Source organism: Pristiophorus japonicus, chromosome 8 (assembly GCF_044704955.1).
Source record: "Pristiophorus japonicus isolate sPriJap1 chromosome 8, sPriJap1.hap1, whole genome shotgun sequence".
Taxonomy (NCBI): domain Eukaryota; kingdom Metazoa; phylum Chordata; class Chondrichthyes; family Pristiophoridae; genus Pristiophorus; species Pristiophorus japonicus.
In genome coordinates, this window is record NC_091984.1 from 42,535,375 (window position 1) to 42,549,637 (window position 14,263).

General features: G+C 45.2%; 1 protein-coding gene across 1 annotated transcript in view; it reads left to right on the forward strand.

Moving 5' to 3' along the window:
* The first annotated feature begins 13,326 nt into the window (after positions 1-13,326).
* Positions 13,327-14,263, forward strand: part of pif1 (PIF1 5'-to-3' DNA helicase homolog (S. cerevisiae)) — a 44,307-nt gene continuing 43,370 nt past the window's right edge. The window contains exon 1 of the mRNA XM_070886047.1: positions 13,327-13,680. The gene's annotated coding sequence lies outside the window, so the exon portion shown is untranslated. The remainder of the gene's footprint in view (positions 13,681-14,263) is intronic.

Consider the following 14,263-nt stretch of genomic DNA (forward strand, 5'->3'; position numbering starts at 1 on the left):
AACAGTAGTAGTGATGTTGGGGAGGGCATCAAACAGGAAATTAGGGGTGCATGCAATAAAGGTGCAGCAGTTATCATGGGTGACTTTAATATGCATATAGATTGGGCTAACCAAACTGGAAGCAATATGGTGGAGGAGGATTTCCTGGAGTGCATAAGGGATGGTTTTCTAGACGAATATGTCGAGGAACCAACTAGGGGGGAGGCCATCTTAGACTGGGTATTGTGTAATGAGAGAGGATTAATTAGCAATCTCATTGTGCGAGGCCCCTTGGGTAAGAGTGACCATAATATGGTGGAATTCTACATTAGGATGGAGAATGAAACAGTTAATTCAGAGACCATGGTCCAGAACTTAAAGAAGGGTAACTTTGAAGGTATGAGGCGTGAATTGGCTAGGATAGATTGGCGAATGATACTTAAGGGGTTAACTGTGGATGGGCAATGGCAGACATTTGGAGACCGCATGGATGAACCACAACAATTGTACATCCCTGTCTGGCATAAAAAAAAGGGAAGGTGGCTCAACCGTGGCTATCAAGGGAAATCAGGAATAGTATTAAAGCCAAGGAAGTGGTATACAAATTGGCCAGAAATAGCAGTGATCCCGGGGACTGGGAGCAATTTAGAACTCAGCAGAGGAGGACAAAGAGTTTGATTAGGGCAGGGAAAATAGAGTACGAGAGGAAGCTTGCAGGGAACATTAAGACGGACTGCAAAAGTTTCGATAGATATGTAAAGAGAAAAAGGTTAGTAAAGACAAACGTAGGTCCCCTGCAGTCAGAATCAGGGGAAGTCATAACGGGGAACAAAGAAATGGCAGACCAATTGAACAAATACTTTGGTTCGGTATTCACTAAGGAGGACACAAACAACCTTCCGAATATAAAAGGGGTCAGAGGCTCTAGTAAGAAGGAGGAACTGAGGGAAATCCTTATTAGTCAGGAAATTGTGTTGGGGAAATTGATGGGATTGAAGGCCGCTAAATCCCCAGGGCCTGATGGACTGCATCCCAGAGTACTTAAGGAGATGGCCTTGGAAATAGTGGATGCATTGATGGTCATTTTCCAACATTCCATAGACTCTGGATCAGTTCCTATGGAGTGGAGGGTAGCCAATATAACCCCACTTTTTAAAAAAGGAGGGAGAGAGAAAACAGGGAATTATAGACCGGTCAGCCTGACATCAGTAGTGGGTAAAATGATGGAATCAATTATTAAGGATGTCATAGCAGCGCATTTGGAAAGAAGTGACATGATAGGTCCAAGTCAGCATGGATTTGTGAAAGGGAATTCATACTTGACAAATCTTCTGGAATTTTTTGACGATGTTTCCAGTAGAGTGGACAAGGGAGAACCAGTTGATGTGGTGTATTTGGACTCTCAGAAGGCTTTCGACAAAGTCCCACACAAGAGATTAATGTGCAAAGTTAAAGCACGTGGGATTGGTGGTAGTGTGCTGACGTGGATTGAGAACTGGTTGTCAGACAGGAAGCAAAGAGTAGGAGTAAATGGGTACTTTTCAGAATGGCAGGCAGTGACTAGTGGGGTACCGCAAGGTTTTGTGCTGGGGCTCCAGCTGTTTACATTGTACATTAATGATTTAGACGAGGGGATTAAATGTAGTATCTCCAAATTTGCGGATGGCACTAAGTTGGGTGACAGTGTGAGCTGCGAGGATGCTATGAGGCTGCAGAGTGACTTGGATAGGTTAGGTGAGTGGGCAAATGCATGGCAGATGAAGTATAATGTGGATAAATGTGAGGTTATCCACTTTGGTGGTAAAAACAGAGAGACAGACTATTATCTGAATGGTGACAGATTAGGAAAAGGGGAGGTGCAACGAGACCTGGGTGTCATGGTACATCAGTCATTGAAGGCTGGCATGCAGGTACACCAGGCGGTTAAGAAAACAAATGGCATGTTGGCCTTCATAGCGAGGGGACTTGAGTACAGGGGCAGGGAGGTGTTACTACAGTTGTACAGAGCCTTGGTGAGGCCACACCTGGAGTATTGTGTACAGTTTTGGTCTCCTAACTTGAGGAAGGACATTCTTGCTATTGAGGGAGTGCAGCGAAGGTTCACCAGACTGATTCCCGGGATGGCAGGACTGACATATCAAGAAAGACTGGATCAACTGGGCTTGTATTCACTGGAGTTCAGAAGAATGAGAGGGGATCTCATAGAAACGTTTAAAATTCTGAGGGGTTTAGACAGGTTAGATGCAGGAAGAATGTTCCCAATGTTGGGGAAGTCCAGAACCAGGGGTCACGGTCTAAGGATAAGGGGTACGCCATTTAGGACCGAGATGAGGAGAAACTTCTTCACCCAGAGAGTGGTAAACCTGTGAAATTCTCTACCACAGAAAGTTGTTGTGGCCAATTCACTAAATATATTCATAAAGGAGTTAGATGTAGTCCTTACTACTAGAGGGATTAAGGGGTATGGCGAGAAAGCAGGAATGGGGTACTGAAGTTGCATGTTCAACCATGAACTCATTGAATGGTGGTGCAGGCTCGAAGGGCCGAATGGCCCACTCCTGCACATATTTTCTATGTTTCTATGTAGGCGGCGGCAGTCGGAGGCGGGAGTTCGTGGCATTGGTGAGGCCTACAAAAAGCCCAGCGGAGGCGAGAGGCAGCGACAGTCGGAGGCGGGAGTTCAAGGCATTGGTGAGGCCTACAAAAGGCGTGCTGGTGCAGCTCCAGCCGGGAGAAAAAGCAAAAAAGAAGTCGAAAGAAATCAAAATGTGACATCACAGCCAAAGGAGTAAGTGATTGGCTGGTGATTGGTGAGTAGCTTTTCTTTTTCTTTTTTATATCAGTAAGTAACCTGTTAACAGTGTTGTCACCAAATTAAGTGTATCTAAGGGTTAATTCATGGCAGGAGAGCTCGGTCACGTGATATGCTCCTCCTGTACCATGTGGGAACTCAGGGACACTTCCGGTGTCCCTGACGACTACGTGTGCGGGAAGTGTATCCGCCCCCCAGCTCCTGACGGACCGCGTTGCGGAATTGGAGCGGAGGGTGGATTCACTCTGGAGCATCCACGATGCTGAGAATGACATGAGTAGCACGTGTAGCGAGTTGGTCTTACCGCAGATGAAAGGTCCACAGCCAGAGAGGGAATGGAAGACCAACAGGAAGAGCAGTGCAAGGAAGGTAGTGCAGGGGTCCCCTGTGGTCATCCCCCTGCAAAACAGATACACCGCTTTGAGTACTGTTGAGGTGGATGACTCATCAGGGGAGGGCAGCAGTAGCCAAGTTCATGGCACCGTGGCTGGCTCTGCTGCACAGGAGGGCAGGAAAAAGAATGGGAGAGCGATAGTGATAGGGGATTCAATTGTAAGGGGAATAGATAGGCCTTTTCGTGGCCGCAACCAAGACTCCAGGAGGGTATGTTGCCTCCCTGGTGCACGAGTTAAGGATGTCTCGGAGCGGGTGCAGGACATTCAGAAAAGGGAGGGTGAACAGCCAGTTGTCGTGGTGCACATTGGTACCAACGATATAGGTGAAGAAAGGGATGAGGTCCTATGAGATGAATTTAAGGAGCTAGGAACTAAATTCAAAAGTAGTAATCTCGGGATTGCTACCAGTGCCATGTGCTAGTCAGAGTAGGAATCGCAGGATAGCTCAGATGAATACATGGCTTGAGCAGTGGTGCAGCAGGGAGGGATTCAAATTCCTGGGGCATTGGAACCGGGCAGGACCGGAACCAATGTCCTCGGGGGAGTGTTTGCTAGTGTTGTTAGGGAGGAATTAAACTAATATGGCAGGGGGATGGGAACCAATGCAGGGAGACAGAGGGAAACAAAATGGAGACAGAAGCAAAATACAGAAAGGAGATGAGTAAAAGTGGAGAGCAGAGAAAAAAAAAGGGCCACTGTACAGCAAAATTCTAAAGGGTCAAAGTGTATTAAAAAGGCAAGCCTGAAAGCTCGGTGCCTCAGTGTGAGGAGTATTCAGAACCCAGGAGAGGTCTCTGAGCTAGTTAGAGTGGGTGAGAGCTCAGATGAACAGGACCCCAAGAAAGAATGCAAAAGGCGGGAGGCAACAGAGCAGAGTAGCACTGGGGTAAGTGTAAATCATAAGGTGACAGGAAGGGACAATATGTATGAATATAAAGGGGCTGCAGGAGGGGTCAAAACTAAAAATCATCGTTTAAAAACTAGTATTAAAACACACTACCTAAACGCACGCAGTATTCGAAATAAAGTAAATGAGTTGAAGACATAAATCATTACAAATGGGTATGATTTGGTGGCAATTACAGAAACGTGGTTGCAGGGTGGCCAAGACTGGGAATTAAACATACAGGGGTATCTGACAATTCGGAAAGATAGACAAGAAGGGAAAGGAAATGGGGTAGCTCTGTTAATAAAGGAAGATATCAGGGTAGTTGTGAGAGACGATATTGGCTCTAATGAACAAAATGTTGAATCATTGTGGGTGGAGATTAGAGATAGTAAGGGGAAAAAGTCACTGGTGGGTGTAGTTTATAGGCCACCAAATAATAACTTCACGGTGGGGCGGACAATAATCAGGGGAATAATGGAGGCATGTGAAAAAGGAACGGCAGTAATCATGGGGGATTTTAACCTACATATCGATTGGTCAAATCAAATCGCACGGGGTAGCCTTGAGGAAGAATTCATAGAATGCATACGGGATTGTTTCTTAGAACAGTATGTTACAGAACCTACAAGGTAGCAAGCTATCTTAGATCTGGTCCTGTGTAATGAGACAAGAATAATAAACGATCTCCTAGTAAAAGATCCTCTCGGAATGAGTGATCACAGTATGGTTGAAGTTGTAATACAGATTGAGGGTGAGGAAGTAGTGTCTCAAACGAGTGCACTATGCTTAAACAAAGGGGACTACAGTGGGACGAGGGCAGAGTTGGTTAAAGTAGACCGGGAACACAGACTAAACGGTGGCACAATTGAGGAACAGTGGAGGACTTTTAAGGAGCTCTTTCATAGTGCTCAACAAAAATATATTCCAGTGAAAAACAAGCGGGGTAAACGAAAGGATAACCAGCTGTGGATAACCAAGGAAATAAAGGAGAGTATCAAATTAAAAACCAATGCGTCTCAGGTGGCCAAGGTTAGTGGAAAACTAGAAGATTGGGAAAATTTTAAACGACAGCAAAGAATGACTTAGAAAGCAATAAAGAAAGGAAAGATAGATTACGAAAGTAAACTTGCGCAAAAAATAAAAACAGATTGTAAAAGCTTTTACCGATATATAAAACGGAAAAGAGTGACTAAAGTAAATGTTGATCCCTTAGAAGATGAGAAAGGGGTTTTAATAATGGGAAATGTGGAAATGGCTGAGACCTTTTAAACAATTATTTTGCTTTGGTCTTCACAATGGAAGACACAAAAACCATGCCAAAAATTGCTGGTCACGGGAATGTGGGAAGGGAGGACCTTGAGATAATCACTATCACTAGGGAGGTAGTGCTGGACAGGCTAATGGGACTCAAGGCAGACAAGTCCCTGGTCCGGATGAAATGCATCCCAGGGTATTAAAAGAGATGGCGGAAGTTATAGCAGATGCATTCGTTATAATCTACCAAAATTCTCTGGACTCTGGGGAGGTACCAGCGGATTGGAAAGCAGCTAATGTAACGCCTCTGTTTAAAAAAAGGGGGCAGACAAAAGGCAGGTAACTATAGGCCGGTTAGTTTAACATCTGTAGTGGGGAAAATGCTTGAAGCTATCATTAAGGAAGAAATAGCGGGACATCTAGATAGGAATAGTGCAACATGGATTCATGAAGGGGAAATCATGTTTAACTAATTTACTGGAATTCTTTGAGGATATAACGAGCATGGTGGATAGAGGTGTACCGATGGATGTGGTGTATTTAGATTTCCAAAAGGCATTCGATAAGGTGCCACACAAACGGTTACTGCAGAAGATAAAGGTACGCGGAGTCAGAGGAAATGTATTAGCATGGATAGAGAATTGGCTGGCGAACAGAAAGCAGAGAGTCAGGATTAATGGGTCCTTTTCGGGTTGGAAATCGGTGGTTAGTGGTGTGCCACAGGGATCGGTGCTGTTTACAATATACATAGATGACCTGGAAGAGGGGACAGAGTGTAGTGGAACAAAATTTGCAGATGACACAAAGATTAGTGGGAAAGCGGGTTGTGTAGAGGACACAAAAAGGCTGCAAAGAGATTTAGCTAGGTTAAGCGAATAGGCTAAAGTTTGGCAGATGGAATACAATGTCGGAAAATGTGAGGTCATCCACCTTGGAAAAAAATACAGCAAAAGGGAATATTATTTGAATGGGGAGAAATTACAACATACTGCGGTGCAGAGGGACCTGGGGGTCTTTGTGCATGAATCCCAAAAAGTTAGTTTGCAGATGCAGCAGGTAATCAGGAAGGCGAATGGAATGTTGGCCTTCATTGCGAGAGGGATGGAGTACAAAAGCAGGGAGGTCCTGCTGCAACTGTACAGGGTATTGGTGAGGCCGCACCTGGAGTACTGCGTGCAGTTTTGGTCACCTTACTTAAGGAAGAATTTACTAACTTTGGAGGGGGTACAGAGACGATTCACTCGGCTGATACCGGAGATGAGGGGGTTACCTTATGATGATAGATTGAGTAGACTAGGTCTTTACTCGTTGGAGTTCAGAAGGATGAGGGGTGATCTTATGGAAACATTTAAAATAATGAAAGGGATAGACAAGATAGAGGCAGAGAGGTTGTTTCCACTGGTCGGGGTGACTAGAACTAGGGGGCACAGCCTCAAAATACGGGGGAGCCAATTTAAAACCGAGTTGAGACGGAATTTCTTCTCCCAGAGGGTTGTGAATCTGCCCAAGGAAGCAGTTGAGGCTAGCTCATTGAATGTATTCAAATCACAGATGGATAGATTTTTAACCAATAAGGGAATTAAGGGTTATGGGGAGCGGGCGGGTAAGTGGAGCTGAGTCCACGGCCAGATCAGCCATGATCTTGTTGAATGGCGGAGCAGGCTCGAGGGGCTTGATGGCCTACTCCTGTTCTTAATTCTTATGTTCTTATGTTCTTATACGCTGCTTGCACATCTTTTAATCTTTCCTAGATCTCTTTTACTTGTAGGGTGATGCGAGTGCTTTCCTCCCTCAGTGACTTTTCATTACTTTTGGCCTCGGTAACTGACATTGAAAATAGTCCTGACTGTTTTTAAACCTTTCCATTATTTGGATCCTTTCCTGTTTTAGCTTTCGGAGTTCTCCTGATAATTTTTCTTCTGACATAACCCTTTCCTGATACTTCTCTGCGCATTCCCATAACTCTGCCTGTAATGTTTCATTCATTCTGTCTAGCAGTTGGACCTGTCGCTGTAGACAGACCAACCAAATTGCTTTCTCTACTGCTTTGTGATCTTTACTTGCTGTCCACTGGGCTGCAGCATCAGCCGGACGCTCAGCATACAATAGACTAAGCACCCATTCCTTAGTTACATTCACTTTCTTATACACATGGGAGGAAATCCTCTCTTCCATTTTGGTTCTTTGCCCCAAACCAGCACTCTCCACATCACACCCCATGTACCAGAGTCGTGCCACAGTCGCCATTTTGTAAGGGGGGGGGGGCATTGTGGGTCTCTTTGAGGGGCTCAGGTTCCCTTCTGACCAACGTGAGCGATTTTGAATCACTCCCACTCCCTTGGGTTCTGTACTCTGGATTTATTTGGTGGGTGTGACAAAAGTGCATAGGACACTGGTTTGATGCAAAGAACTTTGTTTTTATTACAGTCAAGGTAATGAAGGCTTATTACACTAGTAAGAAAATACACAGCCAAACTTACAATCACTCTAATAAAGGACAGCACAAGGAAAGGTACAAGGTCAAACTTACAATCACTCTAATAAAGAACAATACAAGGAAAGGTACAAGGTCAAACTTATAATCACTCTCATAAAGTACCATACACTACACATTCAAAGGGGATTGCAGTAACATTATACCTCCCATCTCCCAATACCTAATTCTAGCCAGGTTAGACTCCAGGGCAGGCAGGGACTTATGCTCACCAATCCTTTTGATAGTTAATGGTAGATGGTGATGTTCTTCCTTCCTTCAGGACTTCAAGACTTCGAGGCTGGAGAGTCTCTCCCCTCTCTCTCTCCTCTCCCTCTTCTCTCTCCTCTCTCTCTCTCTCCTCTCTCCTCTCTCTCTAACCTCTGTTGAAAACAGTGGCCAGTTATATGATTTCAGTGTTCTAATCTTGCCGCCCAATCTGTTCACAATCCTTTGTATAATTATGGCGGGTTTGGTTCTTCTTTGTAATATTTTGTCAGGCTCGTTAAAGTTGATATGTCTTGGGTGGGTTGATGTTCGAAAACTGTTTCCTGATGGAAATATTAGTTTGGTAATTGCAATGTCCTTTTGTGCTTAGTCTTTCACATACAGGCTGGATTGAGCCTCTTTGTGATGTATATGCTGAAATGGTTTGTCCAGACCCGTGTTGATGGGGAGCTATCTCTGGGTATACTCATTCTTCCAGACAGGTTAACTCAGTCCTCACACCCAGGCAGTTCCAATGATCAAGTGGGCTTCTTTTGTTCCCTAGGTCCGCCCACAGGCTTGAATTTGTCTTGTAAAAGTTCATAATTGTATTAAAGTTCGTAGTTTCTTCCATAAGCACTTTCGAGTTCCAAACTTTTCGGTAGATAGTCACAAATTAAATTTCCTTTCAAATGAGCCCAAACACAGGGCGGGGTTCTGGTGAGTTTTGCTCTCTGCAACAACTCCCACTAGCGTTTTCTGCCCCTTGGTATTCCGTAGCTCCACCCATACCGATTCCACATCATCCAAGCTAATGTCCTTTCTTGCTATTGCATTAATTTCCTCTTTAACTAGCAATGCCACCCCGCCTCCTTTTCCTTTCTGTCTATCCTTCCTAACTGTTGAATACCCCTGGATGTTGTGTTCCCAGCCTTGGTCACCCTGGAGCCATGTCTCCATGATGCCAATTACATCATATCCGTTAACTGCTATCTGCGCAGTTAATTCAGCCACCTTATTCTGAATACTCCTCGCATTGAGGCACAGAGCCTTCAGGCTTGTCTTTCTAACACACTTTGCCGCTTTAGAATTTTGCTGTAATGTGGCCCTTTGTGCTTTTTGCCTTAGGTTTCTTTGCCCTCCACTTTTACTTTTCTTCTTTCTATCTTTTGCTTCTGCCCCCATTCTACTTTCCTTTGTCTCCCTTGCTATATTAGTTTAACTCCTCCCCAACAGCACTCGCAAACACTCCCCCTAGGACATTGGTTCCGGCCCTGCCCAGGTGCAGACCATCCGGTTTGTCCTGGTCCCACCTCCCCCAGAACCGGTTCCAATGTCCCAGGAATTTGAATCCCTCCCTTCTGCACCACTCCTCTAGCCACGTATTCATTTGAGCTATCCTGCGATTCCTACTCTGACTATCCTGAGATTACTACTTTTGAGGTCCTACTTTTTAATTTAGCTCCTAGCTCCCTAAATTCATCTTGTAGGATCTCATCCTGTTTTTTTACCTATATCGTTGGTACCTATATGCACCACGACAACTGGCTGTTCACCCTCCATTTTCAGAATGTCCTGCACCCGCTCCGAGACATCCTTGATCCTTGCACCAGGGAGGCAACATGCCAACCTGGAGTCTCGGTTGCGGCTGCAGAAACGTCTATCTAGTCCCCTTAAAATTGAATCCCCTATCACTAAAGCTCTCCCACTCTTTTTCCTGCCGGCCTGTGCAGCAGAGCCACCCACGGTGCCATGAACTTGGCTGCTGCTGCCCTCCTCTGATAAGTCATCCCCCTCAAAGCGGTGTATCTGTTTTGCAGGGGGATGACCGCAGGGTACCCCTTCACTACCTTCCTTGCACTGCTCTTCCTGTTGGTCATCCATTCCCTATCTGGCTGTGTACCCTTTACCTGCGGTAAGACCAACTCACTAAACGTGCTATTCACATCATTCTCAGCATCATGGATGCTCCAGAGTTCATCCACCGCAGCTTCAGTGCCGCAATGCGGTCCGTCAGGAGCTGCAAGCGGATGCACTTCCCGCACATGTAGTCAACAGGGACACCGGAAGAGTCCCTGACTTCCCACATAGTACAGGAGGAGCATAACACGTGTCCGAGCTGTCCTGCCATGACTTAACCCTTAGATAAACTTAAATTGGCAACAACAATGCTAAAGGTTACCTACTGATAAAAGAAAAAGAAAAACTACTTACCAATCACCAGCCTATCACTTATCCCCTTGGCTGTGACATCACCTTTCGATTTCTTTCTACTTTTTTGCCTTCTCTCCCTGCAGCTGCACCAGTTGTGCCTTTTATAGGCCTCCGCTGATCTCTGGACTGCTCGCACTCCTGCCTCCGATGACTGCCGTGCCTTTTATAGGCCTCCGCTGATCTCAGGACTCCCCGCTGCTCGCACTCCCGCCTCCGAAGACGGCTGTGCCTTTTATAGGCCTCCGCTGATCTCAGGATTCCCCGCTGCTCACACTCCCGCCTCCGACGACTGCTGTGCCTTTTATAGGCCTCCGCCGATCCCCGGACTCCCCGTTGCTCACACTGTGTCATCTGCAAACTTGGAGACATTACACTCAATTCCTTCATCTAAATCATTGATGTATATTGTAAAGAGCTGGGGTCCCAGCACTGAGCCCTGCGGCACTCCACTAGTCACTGCCTGCCATTCTGAAAAAGACCCGTTTATCACGACTCTCTGCTTCCTGTCTGCCAACCTGTTCTCGATCCACGTCAGTACATTACCCCCAATACCATGTGCTTTGATTTTGCACACCAATCTCTTGTGTGGGACCTTGTCAAACGCCTTTTGAAAGTCCAAATACACCACATCCACTGGTTCTCCCTTGTCCACTCTATTCGTTACATCCTCAAAAAATTCCAGAAGATATGTCAAGCATGATTTCCCCTTCATAAATCCATGATGACCTGGACCGATCCTGTCACTGCTTTTCAATTGTGCTGCTATTTCATCCTTAATAATTGATTCCAACATTTTCCCCAATACTGATGTCAGGCTAACCAGTCTATAATTACCCGCTTTCTCTCTCCCTCCCTTTTTAAAAAGTGGTGATACATTAGCTACCCCCCAGTCCATAGGAACTGATCCCGAGTGGATAGACTGTTGGAAAATGATCACCAGTGCATCCAGTATTTCTAGGGCCACTTCCTAAAGTACTCTGGGATGCAGACAATCAGGCCCCAGGGATTTATCGGCCTTCAATCCCATCAATTTCCCTAACACAATTTCCCACCTAATAAGGATATCCTTCAGTTCCTCCTTCTCACTAGACCCTCGGTCCTCTAGTACTTCCGGAAGGTTATTTGTGTCTTCCTTCGTGAAGACAGAACCAAAGTATTTGCTCAATTGGTCTGCCATTTCTTTGTTCCCTATTATAAATTCACCTGAATTGTTTTGTCCTGGATGATGTCAAGCTTCTGGAGTGATGTTGCAGCTGTACCCATACAGGCAAGTGTTAGCAGAGTTTTGTGCTCGCTGACCTACATTGACTCCCGGTCTGGCAATGGCTCAATTTAAAAATTCTCATCCTTGTTTTCAAATCCCTCCATGGCCTTGCCCCTCCCTATCTCAGTAACATCCTCCAGCTCTGCAACACTCCGAGACCTCTGCATTCTTCAAATTCTGGCCTCTTGCGCATCCCAGATTTTAATTGCTCACCATTGGCGGCCATGCCATCAGCTGCCTAGGTCCTAAGCACTGGAATTCCCTCCCTAAACCTTTCTGCAACTATATCTCCTCTAAGACGCTCCTTAAAATATACCTTTTCTGTCCTAATATCTCCTTATGTGGCTTGTTAAATGTTGTTTGATCATACTCCTGTGAAGTGCCTTGAGAGGTTTTACTATGTTAAAGGCCCTATATAAATGCAAGTTATTGTTATGTGGTAGACTGGGTTCCTAGATCTGCAACTCCACTTCAGAGGCACCTTATTGAACACCAGGCAACATTCCATTTGCATCACCGCAAATTATGTCTGAAGCGCAAACTACAGCAATGTTATTGTCCTAAGCTTATCACTAAATATATTCAAAAAGAAGTTAGATGTATTCCTTACTACTAGGGGGATCAAGGGGTATGGCGAGAAAGCAGGAATGGGGTACTGAAGTTGCATGTTCAGCCATGAACTCATTGAATGGCGGTGCAGGCTCGAAGGGCCGAATGACCTACTCCTGCACCTATTTTCTATGTTTCTATACATTTCAAGTTATGATCGTCTAACATCTTTAGCATCAGCCGTGGTTCAGTTGGTAGCACTCTCGCCTCTGAGTCAGAAAGGTTGTGGGTTCAGATACCACTCCAGAAACATGAGCACAAAAATCTCAGCTGACACTCAAGTGAAGTACTTAGGGAGTGCAGCACTGTTAGAGGTGCTGGCTTTCGGATGAGACTTTAAACCAAGCCTTGTCTGCTCTCTCCGGATGTAAAAGATCTCACGGAACTATTTAGAAGAAAAGCAGGGGAGTTATCCCCAGGTCCTGGTCAATATGTATCACTCAATCAACATCACTAAAAAAAAATGATCTAGTCATTATCAAAATGTTTGTGGGAGCTTGCTGCATTTCCTACCACAACAATGACTACACTTCAAAAGTACTTAATTGGCTGTAAAGCGTTTTTGGATGTACTGAAGTCCTGAAAGGTGCTATATAAATGCAAGTTTTTTATTAAAAGCAGTCGTGACGAATGGTGGAACTATGTCATCTAAAGAATGAACCCCCAACCTTCTGACTTGCTACCCATTGAGCAACAGCTGACACTGTGAATGATTGTGTTATTTACAAATCTATTAAAATAAAAAAAAATGATCGCGAACTTTAGTGGTTTAATGGTTCTTAAATTAAGTCTTTAAATCCTAATGCAACCGTTCCTTATCCTCTGTCCTGGGGACTGTAAAAAGTTCATCCTGTACAAAAATTCGATACAACTTTCGGAGGGCTCTGCTTCTTCCCCCACAACCCCTTATGAAGGGCAAATGTTGGAAATCTGAAATAAGAACAGATAATTAACTTGAAAAAGATGTAAACCCCAAGCATTGCCCTGCTGTTTCTCCTTAAGGATAGAAAGTGCCCCGATGTGTATTTCCTGTCTGGTGCATGTGTATTTCACTCTGTGCCCCGCAATGTTGCTGAAGAATGCCCCGCAATGACGTCACAATGGAGCGTACAACCTCTGACTCGTATCACCGCGATGCAGCGAACGCGATTGGTTAACAATTTAAAGCACCCTGCTCTGATTGGTGAAATGCGCGCCGGCAAATTTGAAAGTTGTAGCGGATGCGGCGAGGAACAGAGTGAATAAACCCGAGAAATCCTGCACCGCATTCGGGGGAAACATCAGCTGCTGCCGTCCTCGGTCCTTGGCATCTGCTGCGTGATTCGTACAGCCATACGAGGGCAGAACAGTAAACGTACACGAGTCTGTGTGGATGGAGGAAGGGGATAAGTAGCCAAGCCTGAGGACTGATTCAGGGAAGCAAATTTACAGACAGGGTGATTCGAACTAACCTGATCCACAGAATCAGAACAACACATGATTCAGAAACGTGAAACCGATTACCTCTGCAGTAAATAGTGATACCCTGTAACTGAAATCTGCGACAGGACCGATTTACATTCTGTGATTGATCCAGATAATCAAGTAAGTAATGTAAAGACAGAAAATGCTGGAAATACTCAGCAGGTCAGGCAGCAGAAAAGGAGGTGCGGGAGGGGACCTGAGTAGGACTGGAACAAAGAATGGTCCACATATCTCACGAAAAGGCAGGCATAGTTAAGTACCATGGGGGTTCTCATTGGAACACCTTTAATTTGGAGGAAGTGAGTGGAGTCAAAGGAGAAGTTGTTCAATGTGAGTTGTTCAGCCAGGTGCAGTAGGGTGGAGGTGAATGGGGACTGGTTGGGTCTCCATTCAAGGAAGAAGAAGAGCACCCTTAGGCAGGCTTGGTGGGGAATGGCAGTGTAGAGGGATTGGACGTCCATAGTGAAAAGGAGATAGTTGGGGCCAGAAAACTGGAAACCGTTAAAGTAGTGGAGGGCGTTGAAAGAGTTGTGAAGGAGGTGGGAAGAAACTGGACAAGGGGAGAAAAAAAAGAATTGAGATAGGAAGAGATCAGCTGTCTGACCTGCTGAGTATTTCCAACATTTACTGTTTTTATTTCAGATTTCTAGCATCTGCAGTATTTTGCTTTTGTTGAAGTAATGTAAAAGGTTTGGTGTAGTAC